This window comes from Xenopus tropicalis, chromosome 8 (genome assembly GCF_000004195.4).
Source record: "Xenopus tropicalis strain Nigerian chromosome 8, UCB_Xtro_10.0, whole genome shotgun sequence".
NCBI classification, from domain to species: Eukaryota; Metazoa; Chordata; class Amphibia; order Anura; family Pipidae; genus Xenopus; species Xenopus tropicalis.
In genome coordinates this window covers 145,248,490-145,262,269 of record NC_030684.2, presented here as the reverse complement: position 1 = coordinate 145,262,269, position 13,780 = coordinate 145,248,490, and positions in this window count along the sequence as shown.

The following is a 13,780-nucleotide window of genomic DNA, read 5'->3' as shown; positions in this document are numbered from 1 at the left end:
AGGGTGGCACAGAGGGTAGAGGCAGTAGAGAGGCACAGAGGGCACAGGCAGTAGAGAGGCCCAGGGTGGCACAGAGGGCACAGGCAGTAGAGAGGCACAGAGGGCACAGGCAGTAGAGAGGCCCAGGGTGGCACAGAGGGTAGAGGCAGTAGAGAGGCCCAGGGTGGCACAGAGGTAGAGGCAGTAGAGAGGCACAGAGGGTACAGAGGGCACAGGCAGTAGAGAGGCCCAGGGTGGCACAGAGGGCACAGGCAGTAGAGAGGCCCAGGGTGGCACAGAGGGCACAGAGACAGTAGAGAGGCCCAGGGTGGCACAGAGGGTAGAGGCAGTAGAGAGGCCCAGGGTGGCACAGAGGGTAGAGGCAGTAGAGAGGCCCAGAGGGCACAGAGACAGTAGAGAGGCCCAGGGTGGCACAGAGGGTAGAGGTAGTAGAGAGGCCCAGGGTGGCACAGAGGGTAGAGGCAGTAGAGAGGCCCAGGGTGGCACAGAGACAGTAGAGAGGCCCAGGGTGGCACAGAGGGTAGAGGCAGTAGAGAGGCCCAGGGTGGCACAGAGGGTAGAGGCAGTAGAGAGGCCCAGGGTGGCACAGAGACAGTAGAGAGGCCCAGGGTGGCACAGAGGGTAGAAAAGGGCAGTAGAGAGAGGCCCAGGTGGCACAGAGGGTAGAGGCAGTAGAGAGGCCCAGGGTGGCACAGAGGGCACAGGCAGTAGAGAGGCCCAGGGTGCAACAGAGGGCACAGAGATAGTAGAGAGGCCCAGGGTGGCACAGAGGGTAGAGGCAGTAGAGAGGCCCAGGGTGGCACAGAGGGTAGAGGCAGTAGAGAGGCCCAGGGTGGCACAGAGGGCACAGGCAGTAGAGAGGCCCAGGGTGGCACAGAAACAGTAGAGAGGCCCAGGGTGGCACAGAGGGTAGAGGCAGTAGAGAGGCCCAGGGTGGCACAGAGGGTAGAGGCAGTAGAGAGGCCCAGGGTGGCACAGAGGGTAGAGGCAGTAGAGAGGCCCAGGGTGGCACAGAGGGCACAGAGACAGTACAGAGGCCCAGGGTGGCACAGAGGGTAGAGGCAGTAGAGAGGCCCAGGGTGGCACAGAGGGTAGAGGCAGTAGAGAGGCACAGAGGGCACAGAGGGTACAGAGGGCACAGGAAGTAGAGAGGCCCAGGGTGGCACAGAGGGTACAGAGGCAGTAGAGAGGCCCAGGGTGGCACAGAGTGCACAGAGGGTACAGAGGGCACAGGAAGTAGAGAGGCCCAGGGTGGCACAGAGGGTACAGAGGCAGTAGAGAGGCCCAGGGTGGCACAGAGTGCACAGAGGGTACAGAGGGCACAGAGGGTACAGAGGGCACAGGAAGTAGAGAGGCCCAGGGTGGCACAGAGGGTACAGAGGCAGTAGAGAGGCCCAGGGTGGCACAGAGGGTACAGAGGGTACAGAGGCAGTAGAGAGGCCCAGGGTGGCCCAGAGTGCACAGAGGGTACAGAGGGCACAGGAAGTAGAGAGGCCCAGGGTGGCACAGAGGGTACAGAGGCAGTAGAGAGGCCCAGGGTGGCACAGAGTGCACAGAGGGTACGAGGGCACAGAGGGTACAGAGGGCACAGGAAGTAGAGAGGCCCAGGGTGGCACAGAGAGGGTACAGAGGCAGTAGAGAGGCCCAGGGTGGCACAGAGTGCACAGAGGGTACAGAGGGCACAGAGGGCACAGGAAGTAGAGAGGCCCAGGGTGGCACAGAAGGTACAGAGGCAGTAGAGAGGCCCAGGGTGGCACAGAGGGCACAGGCAGTAGAGAGGCCCAGGGTGGCACAGAGGGTACAGAGGCAGTAGAGAGGCCCAGGGTGGCACAGAGGGTACAGAGGCAGTAGAGAGGCCCAGGGTGGCACAGAGGGCACAGAGGGTACAGAGGGCACAGGCAGTAGAGAGGCCCAGGGTGGCACAGAGGGTACAGAGGGTACAGAGGGCACAGAGGGTACAGAGGGCACAGAGGGTACAGAGGGCACAGAGGGTACAGAGGGCACAGAGGGCACAGAAGGGTACAGAGGGCACAGAGGGTACAGAGGGCACAGAGGGCACAGAGGGTACAGAGGGCACAGAGAGGCCCAGGGTGGCACAGGGGCACAGAGGGTACAGAGGGCACAGAGGGCACAGAGAGGCCCAGGGTGGCACAGAGGGCACAGAGGGTACAGAGGGCACAGAGGGTACAGAGAGGCCCAGGGTGGCACAGAGGGCACAGAGGGTACAGAGGGCACAGAGGGTACAGAGGGCACAGAGGGGCCCAGGGTGGCACAGAGGGCACAGAGGGTACAGAGAGGCCCAGGGTGGCACAGAGGGTACAGAGGGCACAGAGAGGCCCAGGGTGGTACAGAGGGCACAGAGGGCACAGAGGGTACAGAGAGGCCCAGGGTGGCACAGAGGGCACAGAGGGTACAGAGGGCACAGAGGGTACAGAGGGCACAGAGGCCCCAGGGTGGCACAGAGGGCACAGAGGGTACAGAGAGGGCCCAGGGTGGCACAGAGGGTACAGAGGGCACAGAGAGGCCCAGGGTGGTACAGAGGGCACAGAGGGCACAGAGGGTACAGAGGGCACAGAGGGTACAGAGGGTACAGAGGGCACAGAGGTACAGAGGGCACAGAGGGTACAGAGGGCACAGAGGGCACAGAGGGCACAGAGGGTACAGAGGGCACAGAGGGTACAGAGGGTACAGAGGGTACAGAGGGCACAGAGGGCACAGAGGGCACAGAGGGTACAGAGGGTACAGAGGGCACAGAGGGTACAGAGGGCACAGAGGGCACAGAGGGCACAGAGGGTACAGAGGGTACAGAGGGCACAGAGGGCACAGAGGGTACAGAGGGTACAGAGGGCACAGAGGGTACAGAGGGTACAGAGGGCACAGAGGGCACAGAGGGCACAGAGGGTACAGAGGGCACAGAGGGTACAGAGGCAGTATGTGGGGGAGGGATAACAGTGCCGCCAGCCTGCCGGGCCCGGGGGGGAATTTCCTCTCTCCCTGTCATTTCTGTTCCAGTCACTTCCTTATCAGTGGGAGGCGCCACCGGGTCCGTCACGTTGTACAACAAGCCCCGCCCCCTGGGTCACATTCCTGTCGGTCCCTCAGGCCTCCCCGCCCTCCGCTTCCTGTCCCCTCACTTCCTGTCCCCCCCCCCCCTGTGTCTGATCTTTATTTAGCGCTTTATTTCTGTCCCGACGTGCGGATTGGCCCCTACTGATTGGCCTACTGATTGGCCCCTACTGATTGGCCTACTGATTGGCCTACTGATTGGCCCCTACTGATTGGCCTACTGATTGGCCTACTGATTGGCCCCTACTGATTGGCCTACTGATTGGCCCCTACTGATTGGCCCCTACTGATTGGCCCCTACTGATTGGCCCCTACTGATTGGCCTACTGATTGGCCCCTACTGATTGGCCTACTGATTGGCCCCTACTGATTGGCCTACTGATTGGCCTACTGATTGGCCCCTACTGATTGGCCTACTGATTGGCCCTACTGATTGGCCTACTGATTGGCCCCTACTGATTGGCCTACTGATTGGCCCCTACTGATTGGCCTACTGATTGGCCTACTGATTGGCCCCTACTGATTGGCCTACTGATTGGCCCCTACTGATTGGCCTACTGATTGGCCCCTACTGATTGGGCCTACTGATTGGCCCCTACTGATTGCCTGATTGGCCCCTACTGATTGGCCTACTGATTGCCTGATTGGCCCCTACTGATTGGCCTACTGATTGGCCCCTACTGATTGGCCTACTGATTGGCCCCTACTGATTGGCCCCTACTGATTGGCCCCTACTGATTGGCCTACTGATTGGCCCTACTGATTGGCCCTACTGATTGGCCTACTGATTGCCCCTACTGATTGGCCTACTGATTGGCCCCTACTGATTGGCCTACTGATTGGCCCCTACTGATTGGCCTACTGATTGGCCTACTGATTGGCCCCTACTGATTGGCCTACTGATTGGCCCCTACTGATTGGCCTACTGATTGGCCCCTACTGATTGGCCTACTGATTGGCTCCTACTGATTGGCCCCTACTGATTGGGCCTACTGATTGGCCCCTACTGATTGGCCTACTGATTGGCCCCTACTGATTGGCCCCTACTGATTGGCCCCTACTGATTGGCCCTACTGATTGGCCCTACTGATTGGCCCCTACTGATTGACCTACTGATTGGCCCCTACTGATTGGCCTACTGATTGGCCCTAACTGATTGGCCCCTACTGATTGGCCCTACTGATTGGCCCCTACTGATTGGCCTACTGATTGGCCCCCTACTGATTGGCCCTACTGATTGGCCCCTACTGATTGGCCTACTGATTTGGCCCTACTGATTGGCCTACTGATTGGCCCTACTGATTGGCCCCTACTGATTGGCCTACTGATTGGCCCCTACTGATTGGCCACGATTGCCCCTACTGATTGGCCCTACTGATTGGCCCCTACTGATTGGCCCCTACTGATTGGCCCTACTGATTGGCCCCTACTGATTGGCCCTACTGATTGGCCCCTACTGATTGGGCCTACTGATTGGACCCTACTGATTGGCTCCTACTGTTGGCCTACTGATTGGCCTACTGATTGGCCCCTACTGATTGGCCTACTGATTGGCCTACTGATTGGCCTACTGATTGGCCCCTACTGATTGGCCTACTGATTGGCCTCTACTGATTGGCCCCTACTGATTGGCCCGTACTGATTGCCCCTACTGATTGGCCCGTACTGATTGGCCCCTACTGATTGGCCAGTACTGATTGGCCCGTACTGATTGCCCCTACTGATTGCCGTACTGATTGGCCCCTACTGATTGGCCCTACTGATTGGCCCCTACTGATTGGCCGGTACTGATTGGCCATACTGATTGACCTACTGATTGGCCCCTACTGATTGGCCCCTACTGATTGGCCCGTACTGATTGGCCGGTACTGATTGTCCCGTACTGATTGGCCCCTACTGATTGGCCCCTACTGATTGGCCCGTACTGATTGGCCGGTACTGATTGTCCCATACTGATTGGCCCCTACTGATTGTCCCGTACTGATTGGCCCCTACTGATTGGCCCGTACTGTTTGGCCCCTACTGATTGGCCCCTACTGATTGGCCCCTACTGATTGGCCCCTACTGATTGGCCCCTACTGATTGGCCGGTACTGATTGGCCCCTACTGATTGGCCCCTACTGATTGGCCCCTACTGATTGGCCCCTACTGATTGGCCCCTACTGATTGGCCCCTACTGATTGGACCCTACTGATTGGCCCCTACTGATTGGCCCCTACTGATTGGCCGGTACTGATTGGCCGGTACTGATTGGCCCCTACTGATTGGACCCTACTGATTGGCCCCTACTGATTGGCCCGTACTGATTGGCCGGTACATGGGCCCAAGCGACGCGTGTGCCGTCCCACCAGTGATTTACATTCTTGCCTGTGGGGTGGGATATTGGGGAGATTAGTCGGCCAGTTAGTAAAAAGTTAATCCCCGAGTGCCGCTGCCCTAACGGCCAAGTTGTGGCGACTAATCGCTCCGTGTGTCTTCCCCCCACGGGTAGAGATTCCCCTGTACAGAGATTTCCATCTGTTTGGGTGGCGCCACACACAGGGCTTGTCCTACTGTCTCCATCTTGTCCTACTGTCTCCATCTTGCCCTACTGTCCCCATCTTGTCCTACTGTCTCCATCTTGTTCTACTGTCTCCATCTTGCCCTACTGTCCCCATCTTGTCCTACTGTCTCCATCTTGTCCTACTGTCCCCATCTTGCCCTACTGTCTCCATCTTGTCCTACTGTCTCCATCTTGCCCTACTGTCCCCATCTTGCCCTACTGTCTCCATCTTGCCCTACTGTCTCCATCTTGCCCTACTGTCTCCATCTTGTCCTACTGTCTCCATCTTGCCCTACTGTCTCCATCTTGCCCTACTGTCTCCATCTTGTCCTACTGTCTCCATCTTGTCTTACTGTCTCCATCTTGCCCTACTGTCTCCATCTTGTCCTACTGTCTCCATCTTGTCTTACTGTCTCCATCTTGCCCTACTGTCTCCATCTTGTCCTACTGTCTCCATCTTGCCCTACTGTCTCCATCTTGTCCTACTGTCTCCATCTTGCCCTACTGTCTCCATCTTGTCCTACTGTCCCCATCTTGCCCTACTGTCTCCATCTTGTCCTACTGACCCCATCTTGCCCTACTGTCCCCATCTTGTCCTACTGTCCCCATCTTATCCTACTGTCTCCATCTTGCCCTACTGTCTCCATCTTGTCCTACTGTCTCCATCTTGTCTTACTGTCTCCATCTTGTCCTACTGTCCCCATCTTGCCCTACTGTCTCCATCTCGCTCTACTGTCTCCATCTCGCTCTACTGTCCCCATCTCGCCCTACTGTCTCCATCTCGCCCTACTGTCCCCATCTTATCCTACTGTCTCCATCTTGCCCTACTGTCTCCATCTTGTCCTACTGTCTCCATCTTGTCCTACTGACCCCATCTTGCCCTACTGTCCCCATCTTGTCCTACTTCCCCATCTTATCCTACTGTCTCCATCTTGCCCCTACTGTCTCCATCTTGTCCTACTGTCTTCCATCTTCTCCTACTGTCTCCATCTTGTCCTACTGTCCCCATCTTGTCTTACTGTCTCCATCTTGCCCTACTGTCTCCATCTTGTCCTACTGTCTCCATCTTGCCCTACTGTCTCCATCTTGTCCTACTGTCCCCATCTTGCCCTACTGTCTCCATCTTGCCCTACTGTCTCCATCTTGCCCTACTGTCTCCATCTTGTCTTACTGTCTCCATCTTGCCCTACTGTCTCCATCTCGTCCTACTGTCCCCATCTCGCCCTACTGTCTCCATCTTGCCCTACTGTCTCCATCTTGTCCTACTGTCCCCATCTTGCCCTACTGTCTCCATCTTGCCCAACTGTCAACATCTTGTCCTACTGTCTCCATCTTGTCCTACTGTCTCCATCCTTGCCCTACTGTCTCCATTCTTGCCCTACTGTCTCCCATCTTGTCCTACTGTCCCCATCTTGTCCTACTGTCTCCATCTTGCCCTACTGTCCCCATCTTGCCCTACTGTCTCCATCTTGCCCTACTGTCTCCATCTTGCCCTACTGTCTCCATCTTGCCCTACTGTCTCCATCTTGTCCTACTGTCCCCATCTTGCCCTACTGTCCCCATCTTGTCCTACTGTCTCCATCTTGTCCTACTGTCCCCATCTTGTCCTACTGTCTCCATCTTATCCTACTGTCTCCATCTTGTCTTACTGTCTCCATCTTGTCCTACTGTCCCCATCTTGCCCTACTGTCTCCATCTTGTCCTACTGTCCCCATCTTATCCTACTGTCTCCATCTTGCCCTACTGTCTCCATCTTGTCCTACTGTCTCCATCTTATCCTACTGTCTCCATCTCGCTCTACTGTCCCCATCTCGCCCTACTGTCTCCATCTCACCCTACTGTCTCCATCTTCTCCTACTGTCTCCATCTTGTCCTACTGTCCCCATCTTGTCTTACTGTCTCCATCTTGCCCTACTGTCTCCATCTTGTCCTACTGTCTCCATCTTGCCCTACTGTCTCCATCTTGTCCTACTGTCCCCATCTTGCCCTACTGTCTCCATCTTGCCCTACTGTCTCCATCTTGCCCTACTGTCTCCATCTTGCCCTACTGTCTCCATCTTGTCCTACTGTCCCCATCTCGCCCTACTGTCTCCATCTCGCCCTACTGTCTCCATCTTGTCCTACTGTCCCCATCTTACCCTACTGTCTCCATCTTGCCCTACTGTCTCCATCTTGTCCTACTGTCTCCATCTTGTCCTACTGTCTCCATCTTGTCCTACTGTCTCCATCTTGCCCTACTGTCTCCATCTTGCCCTACTGTCTCCATCTTGTCCTACTGTCCCCATCTTGTCCTACTGTCTCCATCTTGCCCTACTGTCCCCATCTTGCCCTACTGTCTCCATCTTGCCCTACTGTCTCCATCTTGCCCTACTGTCTCCATCTTGCCCTACTGTCTCCATCTTGTCCTACTGTCCCCATCTTGCCCTACTGTCCCCATCTTGTCCTACTGTCTCCATCTTGTCCTACTGTCCCCATCTTGCCCTACTGTCTCCATCTTGCCCTACTGTCTCCATCTTGCCCTACTGTCTCCATCTTGTCTTACTGTCTCCATCTTGCCCTACTGTCTCCATCTTGCCCTACTGTCTCCATCTTGTCCTACTGTCTCCATCTTGTCCTACTGTCCCCATCTTGCCCTACTGTCTCCATCTTGCCCTACTGTCTCCATCTTGCCCTACTGTCTCCATCTTGTCTTACTGTCTCCATCTTGCCCTACTGTCTCCATCTTGCCCTACTGTCTCCATCTTGCCCTACTGTCTCCATCTTGTCCTACTGTCTCCATCTTGTCTTACTGTCTCCATCTTGCCCTACTGTCTCCATCTTGTCCTACTGTCTCCATCTTGCCCTACTGTCTCCATCTTGTCCTACTGTCTCCATCTTGCCCTACTGTCTCCATCTTGTCCTACTGTCCCCATCTTGCCCTACTGTCTCCATCTTGTCCTACTGACCCCATCTTGCCCTACTGTCCCCATCTTGTCCTACTGTCCCCATCTTATCCTACTGTCTCCATCTTGCCCTACTGTCTCCATCTTGTCCTACTGTCTCCATCTTGTCTTACTGTCTCCATCTTGTCCTACTGTCCCCATCTTGCCCTACTGTCTCCATCTTGTCCTACTGTCTCCATCTCGCTCTACTGTCCCCATCTCGCCCTACTGTCTCCATCTCGCCCTACTGTCTCCATCTTCTCCTACTGTCTCCATCTTGTCCTACTGTCCCCATCTTGTCTTACTGTCTCCATCTTGCCCCTACTGTCTCCATCTTGTCCTACTGTCTCCATCTTGCCCTACTGTCTCCATCTTGTCCTACTGTCCCCATCTTGCCCTACTGTCTCCATCTTGCCCTACTGTCTCCATCTTGCCCTACTGTCTCCATCTTGTCTTACTGTCTCCATCTTGCCCTACTGTCTCCATCTTGTCCTACTGTCCCCATCTCGCCCTACTGTCTCCATCTTGCCCTACTGTCTCCATCTTGTCCTACTGTCCCCATCTTGCCCTACTGTCTCCATCTTGCCCTACTGTCTCCATCTTGTCCTACTGTCTCCATCTTGTCCTACTGTCTCCATCTTGCCCTACTGTCTCCATCTTGCCCTACTGTCTCCATCTTGTCCTACTGTCCCCATCTTGTCCTACTGTCTCCATCTTGCCCTACTGTCCCCATCTTGCCCTACTGTCTCCATCTTGCCCTACTGTCTCCATCTTGCCCTACTGTCTCCATCTTGCCCTACTGTCTCCATCTTGTCCTACTGTCCCATCTTGCCCTACTGTCCCCATCTTGTCCTACTGTCTCCATCTTGTCCTACTGTCCCCATCTTGTCCTACTGTCTCCATCTTATCCTACTGTCTCCATCTTGTCTTACTGTCTCCATCTTGTCCTACTGTCCCCATCTTCCCCTACTGTCTCCATCTTGTCCTACTGTCCCCATCTTGCCCTACTGTCTCCATCTTGCCCTACTGTCTCCATCTTGTCCTACTGTCTCCATCTTATCCTACTGTCTCCATCTCGCTCTACTGTCCCCATCTCGCCCTACTGTCTCCATCTCGCCCTACTGTCTCCATCTTCTCCTACTGTCTCCATCTTGTCCTACTGTCCCCATCTTGTCTTACTGTCTCCATCTTGCCCTACTGTCTCCATCTTGTCCTACTGTCTCCATCTTGCCCTACTGTCTCCATCTTGTCCTACTGTCCCCATCTTGCCCTACTGTCTCCATCTTGCCCTACTGTCTCCATCTTGCCCTACTGTCTCCATCTTGCCCTACTGTCTCCATCTTGTCCTACTGTCCCCATCTCGCCCTACTGTCTCCATCTTGCCCTACTGTCTCCATCTTGTCCTACTGTCCCCCATCTTACCCTACTGTCTCCATCTTGCCCTACTGTCTCCATCTTGCCCTACTGTCTCCATCTTGTCCTACTGTCTCCATCTTGTCCTACTGTCTCCATCTTGCCCTACTGTCTCCATCTTGCCCTACTGTCTCCATCTTGTCCTACTGTCCCCATCTTGTCCTACTGTCTCCATCTTGCCCTACTGTCCCCATCTTGCCCTACTGTCTCCATCTTGCCCTACTGTCTCCATCTTGCCCTACTGTCTCCATCTTGCCCTACTGTCTCCATCTTGTCCTACTGTCCCCATCTTGCCCTACTGTCCCCATCTTGTCCTACTGTCTCCATCTTGTCCTACTGTCCCCATCTTGCCCTACTGTCTCCATCTTGCCCTACTGTCTCCATCTTGCCCTACTGTCCCCATCTTGCCCTACTGTCCCCATCTTGCCCTACTGTCCCCATCTTGCCCTACTGTCTCCATCTTGCCCTACTGTCTCCATCTTGCCCTACTGTCCCCATCTTGCCCTACTGTCCCCATCTTGCCCTACTGTCTCCATCTTGCCCTACTGTCTCCATCTTGCCCTACTGTCTCCATCTTGCCCTACTGTCTCCATCTTGCCCTACTGTCCCCATCTTGCCCTACTGTCTCCATCTTGCCCTACTGTCCCCATCTTGCCCTACTGTCTCCATCTTGCCCTACTGTCTCCATCTTGTCCTACTGTCTCCATCTTGCCCTACTGTCCCCATCTTGTCCTACTGTCTCCATCTTGTCCTACTGTCTCCATCTTGCCCTACTGTCCCCATCTTGCCCTACTGTCTCCATCTTGCCCTACTGTCTCCATCTTGCCCTACTGTCCCCATCTTGCCCTACTGTCCCCATCTTGCCCTACTGTCTCCATCTTGCCCTACTGTCCCCATCTTGCCCTACTGTCCCCATCTTGCCCTACTGTCTCCATCTTGCCCTACTGTCCCCATCTTGCCCTACTGTCTCCATCTTGTCCTACTGTCTCCATCTTGTCCTACTGTCTCCATCTTGCCCTACTGTCTCCATCTTGCCCTATTGTCTCAATCTTGCCCTACTGTCCCCATCTTGCCCTACTGTCCCCATCTTGTCCTACTGTCCCCATCTTGTCCTACTGTCTCCATCTTGTCCTACTGTCTCCATCTTGCCCTACTGTCTCCATCTTGCCCTACTGTCCCCATCTTGTCCTACTGTCCCCATCTTGTCCTACTGTCTCCATCTTGTCCTACTGTCTCCATCTTGCCCTACTGTCCCCATCTTGCCCTACTGTCTCCATCTTGCCCTACTGTCCCCATCTTGTCCTACTGTCTCCATCTTGTCCTACTGTCCCCATCTTGTCCTACTGTCCCCATCTTGTCCTACTGTCTCCATCTTGCCCTACTGTCTCCATCTTGCCCTACTGTCCCCATCTTGTCCTACTGTCTCCATCTTGCCCTACTGTCCCCATCTTGCCCTACTGTCCCCATCTTGCCCTACTGTCTCCATCTTGTCCTACTGTCCCCATCTTGTCCTACTGTCCCCATCTTGTCCTACTGTCTCCATCTTGTCCTACTGTCCCCATCTTGCCCTACTGTCTCCATCTTGCCCTACTGTCCCCATCTTGTCCTACTGTCCCCATCTTGTCCTACTGTCTCCATCTTGCCCTAGTGTCCCCATCTTGCCCTACTGTCTCCATCTTGCCCTACTGTCTCCATCTTGCCCTACTGTCTCCATCTTGTCCTACTGTCCCCATCTTGCCCTACTGTCTCCATCTTGCCCTACTGTCTCCATCTTGCCCTACTGTCTCCATCTTGCCCTACTGTCTCCATCTTGTCCTACTGTCCCCATCTTGCCCTACTGTCCCCATCTTGCCCTACTGTCTCCATCTTGTCCTACTGTCTCCATCTTGCCCTACTGTCTCCATCTTGTCCTACTGTCCCCATCTTGTCCTACTGTCTCCATCTTGCCCTACTGTCTCCATCTTGCCCTACTGTCTCCATCTTGCCCTACTGTCCCCATCTTGTCCTACCGTCTCCATCTTGTCCTACCGTCTCCATCTTGTCCTACCGTCTCCATCTTGTCCTACCGTCCCCATCTTGCCCTACCAACCCCATCTTGCCCTACCGTCCCCATCTTGCCCTACCGTCTCCATCTTGCCCTACTGTCCCCATCTTGCCCTACTGTCCCCATCTTGCCCTACTTTCTCCATCTTACCCTACTGTCTCCATCTTGCCCTACTGTCTCCATCTTGCCCTACTGTCTCCATCTTGCCCTACTGTCCCCATCTTGTCCTACTGTCTCCATCTTGCCCTACTGTCCCCACCTTGCCCTACTGTCTCCACCTTGCCCTACTGTCTCCATCTTGTCCTACTGTCTCCATCTTGCCCTACTGTCCCCATCTTGTCCTACTGTCTCCATCTTGCCCTACTGTCCCCACCTTGCCCTACTGTCTCCATCTTGCCTTACTGTCTCCATCTTGTCCTACTGTCTCCATCTTGCCCTACTGTCCCCATCTTGTCCTACTGTCCCATCTTGCCCTACTGTCCCCATCTTGCCCTACTGTCCACATCTTGCCCTACTGTCTCCATCTTGCCCTACTGTCTCCATCTTGCCCTACTGTCCCCATCTTGCCCTACTGTCTCCATCTTGCCCTACTGTCTCCATCTTGTCCTACTGTCTCCATCTTGTCCTACTGTCTCCATCTTGCCCTACTGTCCCCATCTTGTCCTACTATCTCCATCTTGTCCTACTGTCTCCATCTTGCCCTACTGTCTCCATCTTGCCCTACTGTCCCCATCTTGTCCTACTGTCTCCATCTTGCCCTACTGTCTCCATCTTGTCCTACTGTCTCAATCTTGCCCTACTGTCCCCATCTTGTCCTACTGTCCCCATCTTGCCCTACTGTCCCCATCTTGCCCTACTGTCTCCATCTTGCCCTACTGTCTCCATCTTGTCCTACTGTCTCCATCTTGTCCTACTGTCTCAATCTTGCCCTAATGTCCCCATCTTGTCCTACTGTCGCCATCTTGCCCTACTGTCCTCCATCTTGCCCTACTGTCTCCATCTTGTCCTACTGTCTCCATCTTGTCCTACTGTCTCCATCTTGTCCTACTGTCCCCATCTTGCCCTACTGTCTCCATCTTGCCCTACTGTCTCCATCTTGCCCTACTGTCCCCATCTTGCCCTACTGTCCCCATCTTGCCCTACTGTCTCCATCTTGCCCTACTGTCTCCATCTTGCCCTACTGTCCCCATCTTGCCCTACTGTCTCCATCTTGCCCTACTGTCCCCATCTTGTCCTACTGTCCCCATCTTGCCCTACTGTCCCCATCTTGTCCTACTGTCTCCATCTTGTCCTACTGTCCCCATCTTGCCCTACTGTCTCCATCTTGCCCTACTGTCCCCATCTTGTCCTACTGTCCCCATCTTGCCCTACTGTCTCCATCTTGCCCTACTGTCTCCATCTTGTCCTACTGACTCCATCTTGTCCTACTGTCTCCATCTTGTCCTACTGACTCCATCTTGTCCTACTGTCTCCATCTTGCCCTACTGTCTCCATCTTGTCCTACTGACTCCATCTTGCCCTACTGTCTCCATCTTGTCCTACTGACTCCATCTTGTCCTACTTACTCCATCTTGTCCTACTGTCTCCATCTTGCCCTACTGTCTCCATCTTGCCCTACTGTCTCCATCTTGTCCTACTGACTCCATCTTTCCCTACTGTCTCCATCTTGCCCTACTGTCTCCATCTTGTCCTACTGACTCCATCTTTCCCTACTGTCTCCATCTTGCCCTACTGTCTCCATCTTGCCCTACTGTCTCCATCTTGCCCTAGAGAGCTGTGAGGGCTGGGGGGCTC